Source organism: Vicugna pacos, chromosome 6, assembly GCF_048564905.1.
Source record: "Vicugna pacos chromosome 6, VicPac4, whole genome shotgun sequence".
In the NCBI taxonomy this organism is placed as follows: Eukaryota; Metazoa; Chordata; class Mammalia; order Artiodactyla; family Camelidae; genus Vicugna; species Vicugna pacos.
The window spans coordinates 32,652,676-32,663,885 of NC_132992.1; the positions used below are offsets into that span (position 1 = coordinate 32,652,676).

At 43.4% G+C, this 11,210-nt stretch overlaps 1 protein-coding gene across 5 annotated transcripts in view; it reads right to left on the bottom strand.

Annotated features, from left to right (window-relative positions):
- Nucleotides 1-11,210, bottom strand: part of DAD1 (defender against cell death 1) — a 69,407-nt gene that overhangs the window by 50,440 nt on the left and 7,757 nt on the right. Inside the window, exon 3 of one of the 5 annotated variants that reach the window (XM_006217214.4) lies at nt 4,258-4,489. The exons of the other annotated variants lie outside the window; for them this stretch is intronic. The gene's annotated coding sequence lies outside the window, so the exon portion shown is untranslated. Of the gene's footprint in view, nt 1-4,257; nt 4,490-11,210 lie in introns of those variants that run through there. 5 annotated transcript variants of the gene reach the window in all.

Genomic DNA, 11,210 nt, shown 5'->3' on the forward strand with positions numbered 1-11,210 from the left:
AGACCGGTGTTTTGTATTCTGCCTGAATGGCCCTTCCATCTTCCGTGACTCTGCCCCTACTTGATCGCCCTCTGGCAAAACTGAGCCCTGTACACTTACTTAGGAGACAGACACTCCCTCAGTAACTGTTGGTGATGTTAGTCATCTCCTGAGGCAGTACTTTCTACACAAGCAACTCCATTACTCAATCACATGACAGAGTTAGTAAAGTAATATCTAGGTTCACTCTGCCCGGCCAGTCCCAGGGTGGACACTTGCCAGCTGTCAGATTTCAGCCTAAATGCCTCCTGCTTAGAGGTCTTCCTCGACCAGTGTCTCAGTAGCCCCCTCCCCCTCCCCATATGGGATCACTACCTAGTTTCTTTCCTTCACTCCACTTACAGCAACGCGATTCTATTTATGTGCTAATTTGGCTCTCTTCCCAACTAGAACTTAAGGCTCAGAAAGGGAGGCACCTTGTCTGTTCTGATCACCTCAGTAAGTCCGGTACCTGACAGAGCAGGCACTCAGAGATTTTCTAACTAAATGATGGAGTGAGAGAAAGAAGGAACTCCCCCACCGGATGTCTTTTATTAATACCCTGGAACTAGATCGGGGTAAATTGCTGGTAACTGTTGAAGGCGAATGTTAGGTATCTGCGAGTTTATCTCTTGATGTGCCTGCGTGCATGTGTGCGTACGTGCGTGTGTGTGTACAAAACTTTCAACAATAAAAAGTTTAAAAAACAAAGTTGTTCATCCTAGGATTTAAAAAGGTAGATCAGGTCTGAACAGCAGCCCCTAGGGATGTCTCTAGACCCCTGGGGATATCTTTCTCTGAGGAAGAAGAAAACCTGACACTGGCCACCACAGTCCTTTAGCTGAAAGCCAGTACAACTGGACGTGCAGCTGACGGAGAAAAGCAGAATGTGCGGACAGTTCTCAGCGTTTCTGACGACTGCTCTGAGGGGACCCGTCCATGTGCAGGGCAGTTGCATTAACAAGGCACTTACGCTCACATTTTGTGGGGACAACAGTGTGAAGTATTATTGTCCCCATGCTTATTGCATCATTTATCTCCTTCAAAGCCTAATCCAAACGCTTTGGAATCAGACAGAAAAAAGATTCAAACTGTAACAACGCATTTTGAGTTTCCACTTCCTCATCTGGAAAAGGAAAAGACCACCTCCTTCCTCGTGGGACTATAAGGAAGCAAGTAACAGGAGGACACAACACCACACAGACACATGGTAGGCGCTCAGTGCTAGCTACTCACTCCTGGCCAGCAAGGCTGGGTCTTACCTTTCGTCATCCCTCGCACTGTGTAGCACGGCGCCTGGGTGACTAATTATTTGCTAAACTTTAAAGACAAAAAGGTCCACAGAAGGTAAACAGATAGCAAGTGACAGAACAGGTCTTTGAATCAATACCTTCCGAGCAAGCAAAGTGCTTTCAGCAGCACCAGGCTGCCTCTCTGGTGGCTTGAAAATTCCACCTGTTTCATCCCACTGACAGAAGTTTTGCGTGAGCTTGAACCCACCCATTAATTCAACCTAAGCAAAAAAATTTTTTTTTAGTTCCTCACAAGTCCTCCTCCTTTTTTCTCATTCCCTCATCCAAGATCCTTGTTCTGTGAAGTGTTGTTTTCTAGCACAGGAAAAATTCATCTTTCATTATTTGTTAAATTTTTTTAATGAAATCAGTAATTGGAACGTTAGATAGCACCCAAATTTGTCTAGACGCCCAGAACCGCCAAGCCCAGATGGGAGGACAGGTCACAGAGTTTGTACACCAGCTCCCCAGCCCGATAACCCCCAGTGCTGGTTTGCTGAGCCTCCAAAATCCGAGAGCAGGCCTCTCTGACCTCCCCAACTATTTCAACCATCATAACAAAAATGTTTTGAAGCCTGAGATGAAAGGATGTGATCAAAGGGGGCAAAGGTCTTGGCTGCTAAGCGAAGAAAACACAAGAGATGGTTTCCATGTGATATGGGGCAGGAAATGTGTGGGCAGAAGGGGTTCAGGGCTGGGCTTCCCGCCACTGCAAAGAATGGTAGGGAACAGACCATGTACAGTGGCTGTGGCCGATGGCTTCCGGCCCGACAAAAAGAGCACAGAAAATAAAAACAAATCCACCTCATAAAGGTGTTGAACTAGAGGCTGCAGTAAGTGCTAGGACAGACCTCACTCTGGGTTGTGATACTGACAATCCACTCTTTCAACCTGCTGCACTGGGCGCCCGTGTGTAAGGCCCAGGGAGAGGCACCATCACAACACAGCCGGCGAGACTGGAAAAGGCATCTAATGAAAAGTCTACCCATCCTGGTTCTGTGCCTCTCATCTACCATTCTTTAGCTACTTTAGCTCAAAAAAAAAAAAAAAAAAAACCTAAGACTCAGAAACTCAACTACAGGAGCAGGGTGGGGATGTAACGCATTTTTTTAAACTTGAATAGCTCCATAGCTAATTCTTCTGCATAGAGAATTGTGAACCACTGAGCAAGTGAACAGAAGCCTAAAAATGAGTCACTTGTAATGAGCTTTTAACTAAATTTAAACTCAAGACTCCAAAATGCTTTTGCCCGATTGCAAATGGTGAAAAGATACACCAAAGATGAATGTTTCCCACTGATAAGTCACTGACTTGGGTAAATCACCTCTGAGAGAACAGCTAATCCAGTAAGTGGCAGCTTAGTACCCACCCCATGTATCTCAAGATCATTGGCAGACATCAAACAAAATCTGTACATTGAAGGCTCTGAAAATTGTAATGTCTTCCTTGATAAAATTATTATTATTATTCCCAGTTTTCAACCCATCTATAAGTTCAGATGCTTTTCTTATTCAAAATACTTGTTTTATCTATTGAGACTACAAATAATCCAGAAGCCTCCTGATAAAAGTCACATATCTGTACAAAGAAGTTTCAAAGCATATTAAATTGCTCAGTCGTAATTTCAGTGAATTAGTATCCTTTGGAATGGCAAACCATGGCCCAAGAACCAACAGCCTGTTTTTGCACATGAAATTTTATTAGAACACTGATGTGGCCATTCATTTAAAACAGCTTGCTGGCTCCTGATCTAGGGCTATTCTCAAACTTCAGTGTGTCGAAGTTACACGGAGAGCTCATGAACAGAGGTCCCCCTCCAAGCTTTGTACCAAGTTCCCAGGTAATTGCGAGATGCACCAAAATTGGAGAACCACTTGCTCTAGACGGGTCCTTCTCAAACTTTAACACGCACGAGTCCCCTGCTGACTGTGTTAAAAGATTCCACTTCAGTAGGGTCCGGAGTGGGGCTAGAAAGTCTCCTTTTCAGGTTAAGATCCTAGGTGATGTCAGTACTGCTGGTCAGTGGGCTGCACGCTGAGGAGCACGAATCCAGAGCAGTGCTTCTCCAGTTTGGCTGCACGTTCAAATCTCCTGGGTAGCTGTACAAAGTGCAGGTGCCACCCCTGAAGATTTTTATTTCATTGGTCTGGGGTGTGTCCTGGGCATTGAGACTTCATTTCTAAGTTCCCCAAGTGATTCTAACGTGCAGCCAAGTTGGAAAACCTCGAGAGCACAACTCGCCATCTCAGGAGTCAGCTACATTTAAACAGAGGAATTCTCACAGCACCCAGGATGGGAAGAGGGCTGCCACCACCGCACACGTAAATACGCCTAGACTCCAGCCCGCAGAGCTGCTGTTCCACCCAAGCCATGTCACAAACTCTGATCTCAAGTAACCCAATGAGGACCTACCTAGTGAGGACGGGAACCCCTGAGACAATGGTAAGGACGAAATGAGAGCGCATCTGTCTATGCAGGTGGTTTGGAGAGTAGTGTATGCTGTAAACAAGCACGCACACCCCTCACCCCCGCGCCGGCTGCCGGGCTCCCCTTACCCCGTCTCAGAGATACTTATTTCACTTGTCACCACGAAATCACGTTGAAGCAGATATAAATGTAGAAGCACACACTTAGTTTAATTTCTAACAAAGTGCTTAATGATGCAGTTCCGGGAATGCATTGTGTCGTAAGAGCGGAACCACCTGCGACAACTGAAGGATTAGTAGAGGATTGCCCGCTCCGGGGAAGAGACAAAGGACTGTCGGTTCCCAGGGTTGTCATCACTGCCTTTTGTCATTAACTTCAAATACACTTAATGAAAACATGGAGGTAGAGTCACAGTTGCAAGTTATCGACTCCTAAAGAGCTGTGCACAGAAGATTGAAGGAAAAAAAGGATTTTAATACCAATAAAGAATAAAAACAAAAAACAGAGCCAGAGGCATAGGAAGGAGTAGCATGAGTTTTTTAATTTGAAAAGCGAAAAGGTTACACTTAATGCACTTAGTGGAAGGCAGAGGCTGTGCTAATAAATGCTCGTTACAAAGTCGTTCTGACGGAGAAGCTAGGGAACTGCACACCAAATCAGAGTTGGTAGCAAGTTTAAATCTGAAGAAAATCCATGTGGCCAACAAACTGCCATCTCAAGAGCTCTTATCCGGGGGAAATCAAAAAGGGAACCTGAAAGAAAGAAGCAGACAGGTAAGAAGACATATCCAAGGTTTTTTAAAATGTCTTGTGATGCTACAGACAGGATCTCAAATCCTTCCATCTAAATTCTAACCCCACAAACACAGTTACAGGGTTCCCAAATTCTGGACAGTATTTAAGCCTGGCTAGACCAACCAGAAGAAAGCAAATATTTTTCACGGAACCTTTTACAGAGGCATCCAGAAAAATTAATGTTCAAATTTGAATTCCAAGCACACCAAGGCATAACTGACTAGGAACGTCAGGCGTGCGTTCTAACGTCAGCTCTGTAATTAATTAGCTACATGACTTTACATTAGTCACTCTGACCTCCCCTGCCCAAAAACTCTGACTGAGAGGGTTGCAATTTAGCCTAAAAAGCTTTTCTGGATTTAGAAAGCTTATAAAGCACTAACTTCCGGTTTCGGGGAGTTGGGGGTGGGGAGACAAGAATTCAAAAGAAAGTAGAGAAAAATTCCCAGTCTCAGATTTGACAAAGGACCGAAACAGAAGAAATAATTGTGTTTTCATTAAAGGTGAGATTATTTTTGACAAGAAAGAGGTGGAGAATAACTCCAAGAGAAGTAGCCACATTCCTGCCGGAGTCAGGGGGACAAGGGTCTGTAGCTGGAAGGTGGAGCCCAAGCCCTGCCCTGCAAAACACAGGCTTCCTTTTCTATGTCCGCCCTACGTCCGCCCGGGAGGGCTGCCGACCTGGTGTGCCCCAATGCAGCGTGGCCAGAAGGTGGCCCCTTGGCTCTGGGGGCCCCACTGTCTCTGGCTACAAGCAGCCAATTTTCCTGCAGTGCACCGTAAAAACACTACCATCTTCTATGTGTGTCATGACTTGAAAAAGGCTGGGAAACACTACCTTTCAGAAGAGCTGGGCTACCCCAGCAGGTAAAAAGTCACCATGTTATTTCGCGTCTTGGTTCAGGTGACCTGGAGATTCTAGCTTCAGAGTTTAAAGGAAAGATCTTAAACTTCTAGCCAGATTGCTCTTATTTCACTAACAAATGATAGAGAAATGCTATATAGCTGCAGACTATTCCTACTTAAGAGGAAAGATGAAAAATATGTAAAACAAAAAGCAAAACCGAGGCGCAAACGCGTCCACAGTGCCAAAAGAACAAACAGACCTATTAAAATTCCCATCAAATTCCTTAAAGCAAATTCTCTGACAACAGACTATGAACTAATAACACCACATCAGTTCTAATGTCCAAAGTGAGAGAGGATGAGAACACAGGGACGTTTCAGTGAAGAGCCTTGACACATTTAGAATTATAAAATAAATCCTCTTTTATTAGATAAGTCAAGTTTTGAGAATATATGATATTAAAACATTTCAATCTAAGACACTGGGACTGGTCCATCCAAAAGGCAAAAAATGACTCATGAGAGTAAGTCTCTTTGATAGTGGTGTTCAGAAAATTCTATTTACACAGATCTGCTCCCTTCTTTTAAAGCAAAAATATATTTACCAGACAGTATTCTAAAAGCAGAGGTTCAAGGATTCTTTGAAATATTAGCTGAACAAAATTGGACTGTTCGCTGGCTCAGAAGAATGATTTTAACTGTTGACCAGGAGATAAAGGTTTCAGGAAACTGACCAATAAGATTTCCTCCCCTGATATCAAGACATGCAAAGTTGAAGACACCTACTGAGAAGGGTTAGCATGACTTCTTCTCTATTCACCCAAGCAGGGAAGATAGTGCCACTTGACCAGCCTGTTCTCATCATCTTAAGAGAAAGCAAGGGACAACACAAAGAACTGTTAAAAATAATTACTCTCTGTAGAGATACAAAAGAGGATGTCAGACAGGGTCATTTCTCTTTGGGTCTGTATTCTTCCCAGCACTGTCTCTATTCAGACAGCAGCACTGAGCTCAAATACTGATTTTCCTTCAAATCCACCTCATCCTGGATCCTGGTCACCCAATTAAAACAGAAATTAGAGACAATGTGAATCAAAGACCATTCTACAGAAACTCTCGGTGCAGAGCACAATGTGAATCCCTACAATTTCAGACAGCATGGATTGTGTATTTCTAAAAATGAGAAAAGCTTTAGAGATCAGCTAGTCTAATCCTCTCAGTTTATAGATAAAGATACTGTCACCTAAGAGTTTGATGATTTGTCCAGAGCTGTGCTGTCCAACACCACAGCCACTAGCCACAGGTAACTATTTAAACTTAGTTAAAATTAAATAAAATTTAGAATTCAGTGCCTCAGTCACTTAGCCACATTTCACATGTTCAATAACTCCATGTGGCTAGTAGCTTTCATTCTGGGCAGTACAAACTTAAGATTTCCACAATGCAAAGTTCTGTTGGAGAGCACGGGTCCAGGGTCACCCTGTCTGGAAAAAGTCAGGTCTCCTGATCTGCACTCTCCTCCATTTCTTCCGGATCATATTAAAGATGACCAACTTTGCAGAAACATTTTAGATAGCCTGTCTTCATCCTTTATCAACCTCTCCTAGAGAATCAAGTTTAATACTGTTCATGAAAACCTTCTAACAAGATGTATATATTCATCATCCAAAAGTCTTTGAATTTAACAGAGAGGAAGCGATATAAACTTTGGAGTCAAAATGTCTGTTATCAAGTTCCCACCCAGTCACTTATTAGTTCCAGGCCCTGGACAAGTCAACTTACATTTCACCAGGGTTTAATGACCTCTTGTGCAAAATGGGAATACCACTATCTGCCCACCTCCATCACGGGGTGGGCCATGAGGGTCACACGGGTTGACGTGTGTACACATGTATGTGGAGCGTATGTGAGTCTCGCAAGCCTGATCATGTAGTAACCGTAAAACATTTGACAAATGTTGCCTACTTCTGTAAAAGGCCTTAAACAAACATTGTGCATTTTGTTACAGGCAGTCACACTTTAACTTTCCACCTCCTGTGATGGATGGTGAAAGTCTGGTAACGGATAAAAAGCAACAATTGAAGAAAAAAAGCAAAAAGGGGGGAAAAAAGCAAAGCTCAACTGAGGATGCACACAAACAGCACAATCCTTCTCGAACAAGAAGGAATGCTTTCATCAGAGGCTCTAACAGCTGCAAGAGACTCTGATCAACATCCAGGCCAATCCCTTTCCTTGTGCAGATAAGGAAACTGGGGCTCAGAGACAAGCCTATTTGTCCACTCAACTAGTTAACACAGCAAGGTCTACAGTGTAGGTCCCCCTCTTTGTAGCCTCACACTCAAGTCCTATCCCATGGCCCCACATATGAACTGTTTCCTTGGCTCCTTTCTTCCACAGCACTTCCCACACGTCTTAGTATCCATGGAACTAATGATACAGCTATTTTATACATCATTTTCCTGCAGTTGAGAATGATTTATTCATTCATACACTCAATAAACATGGACCTGTACTAATAAGCAAGCTCTGAGGTCCCAACCCTTAGGGAATTTTAAAAGTCCACTGGGAGAGACAGGAAAGTGAATGAATAGCTTCATAATAATGTGGTAAGTGCAGCATTAGGGGCATGCACGCAGACCCTGAGGGCCCACAGAAGAGGCTCCTGTGCAACCTGGGGGTGGATGACTCGCAGTAGGAACCACCTGAGACTCAGGATGGAGAAGGTAAGACCAGGAGTTACAGCCACAATTAACTTCATAAACACAAGTCTACTTAATCATCCTTTTTTTTCCTTTTCTTTTCTTTTTATTTTTGGAGCTTTAAGTGGACCAAATACAAAATAGAGCTCAGTCATCAATTAGAAAGTCATCAATTATCAGTTTTTTTAAGTAAATAAAATAAGCAGATTCAAGGTTTTAAGACCAGGTAAAGAATTAATCTCACCCTCCAACCAGGGAAAGGGTGGGGCTGAAAAAAAGATTATGCTGTGCTAATTTAAAATATTTCCTACAAATTTAGAATAGTTCCCTTTTTGAGAACTTATTTGGTGACTAAACCTACTTCCGTATAAGGTGAAATGTCACAAAGAATATGATATAGTAACTAACCGGCACCCCACCAACAAAAAATTAAAAGATGACTGCCCGTGGGAGGTCATGTTCAGAGCAAAAATAGGTCTAGAATAAACCAAAAAGGGAGCTCCTGAACTGACAAGAAAAGGAAACAAAAGGTAAATGTGTGGGTCTTCATGCACTTGGTCTTCCCTATGTAACCAAATCCTAGAGCCGCTTACAAGGTTACATACCCTTTTGTGCCTAAGTCGACACTGCCCACTTCTGGCCAGAATGTAAAGCAACCCCCTCCCCCAATATCTATGCCCACTTGGACCTCTGCTGCCCTCCTGTGACTGGAAAGAAATTAGGTTTCATCACAAAGGTATCTGTGGTTTCTTCCCCCAAACTCAGCTTCTGCTATGCTTTGTAGTACATGCTCTCAGCAATGAAATGTAGAAGCCACTAGGTGGCAGTAGAGCCTAAGGAATAGCATTTAGATTCCCCTTTAGAGGAAATTTTCTAGATTACCACAGTGCTTTACTGATGAATTCGAAAAGCCAACAGCAACTGCTTGTTTGTAAATAGTACAGTTTACCAGGGTTATGTTCTGCCCAGGCCAGAAGCCCCCTTGTCCAGCCAGGATTAAACACTGAATTTTTAAAGACCTGTGGGAGAGCAGCCTCCACTATGAAAACAAAGCAACACTAACAGGGCTTCAGCACCAGCTTGCGGCAGTCTCCCCCAGGCTGAGCACACTTCCAGGCTCAGGGCTGTCCCTTCGTCAAAGCCCCATTCACTTTTCCCTCTGATCCAGGGCCCACGTCATCAGGACCTTTCCTTCCCAAACTGTGACCCAAGGTAGCTATGTCCCCCCTTTTCTCCATTTCCCTTCAGAATGCCTGAGACAGGCTGACATTTTCTGAAAAAAATTTCAGAAGGAGACATGCAAAAACAAAACAGGAAATATTTACAGACAGCATTTTAATTTTTAAGTATTCAAATCTACTGAACTTCTGTAGCATACATTCCCCCAAAACAGATTTACTACCACCGAGGTGCCAAATGCTGATCACCATTTCAGGTGTGCATGGCTTCTCCCGACTCAGAAGCTCACTAGGAGCATTTTTCACTTTTGCATTTTCATTTTTATGATCATCTAAAACAACATGATGTGTCTACTCGACCACCGGGATAGCCACCCTCCAAGCAGTGCTGCCAACCGGACAGCTTCTACCACAGGTTTCTCACACGGCCATCTTTGGGCATGTTTTCAGGAGACTGTAGAAGTTTGAAGCGTGGAAAAGATAGTGTTAACAGATCTAGGTTTGACATTAGTCCTTGCCAAACAAAACTGCCGTGAATTTCAAGCCTTTCCAGATTTGGGACTGGAGAGGGACTCAAAGGAACTTCAGCTCAATCTATAAAGGGCTTAATCTCTTCAAAACCTGTTCATTTCAGGTGGTGGATACAGGAGGGTGTTTGTTATATTATTCTCTGTACTTTTTTGTATTTTTTAAAGTGTCATAATATAAGGAAAGAAAGTAATAAAGGAAAGGACTGTGGTAACTCTTTAAACATACTTCTTTAACTGTGCAATTGTCAAATACTTTATAATAAGCAACTTTAAGCAAAAAGATATTAAAATTTTTTCTTTGACATCAGACTGGATTATTAGACACAAGATTTCCCACAAGGCTCTCTGTTTCTCGTCTGTAAATGGAATTAGCAAGACTATCCTCATGCGGTTGTTTTGAAAATAAGACACAGAAGGAGAAGCACTTAAAGCCTGGCCCACAGAGAGCACTCACTATCTGTTAACTTCCTTCCTTCTCCTTGAATAAATTTCTTTAACCCAATGCCATTTTCTTTAGATCTCCCTTTTTCAGAGTAGCTGCTGGTTTTAAATGTCACCCCCAAATTCATGGAAGTGCCGTACACTACAGACGTTTATTCTTTTTATACTTGACTCTCAACACACTTGGCAAATACGGAGAATGTGTTTTGTTCTGCCATCTGAGTTGATATAAATATTGAAAACGATTTTAAAAGTGTTTTAGCACACTGCACACAGAACTGAGTTAGCAGCACATAAAAAGGGCCAACTGAGAGCAGGATGGCATAGTACGTGTCAAATGACGGATGCCTGTGAAAATCCCCCTGGGCGGTCCCCCCGGAGAAGAATTTCTGAGTGCACTGTCTATAGAATGATTTAACACTGCAGCCTCGGACTGGAAGATTCTGCTAGACCCGGGGCCCATAATTCCCAGCTGAACAGGTGGCCCAAGGTCGTTAACATGGTCTGCAGTCTGCAGTTTCTGCTGAGCCTGCTTTTTTGCCTCTGTTTTTGTCATAATTTCGAAACACTAAGCTCTCTGCAGCAGAGTCCTCCTCCAATCACGACAGTCCTAGGAAACAATTTTTCATGATTTGGTATCTCCCTGATCCTAGAGAACACCCTGGAACTGTCTGCTCTACCATCTCCTTAAAGCATACACCATGACTCATCTAGAAATAGCAAGCAGAGAAACGGAAAGTAAGGTGATCAGGAAGCTAATGACCTTTCCAGCAAGGCTGCTGTCAGAGCCCAAGGGTTACTCATGATGTTTTCAGGTCAGTGAAGGTCAATGTTGGTGGATGAGTTTTCTAACTGTCCTCAAGGAACTGTCATTGGTCAGACATCCCATCTGTGGCCTCTGCTTCCAGATGGCACCGCGGCTCCCTCCTCTGGACTCCCACAGCGCTTTGCTCAGGTCTTGAGTGTGGCTCTTGCTGCTGTGTTT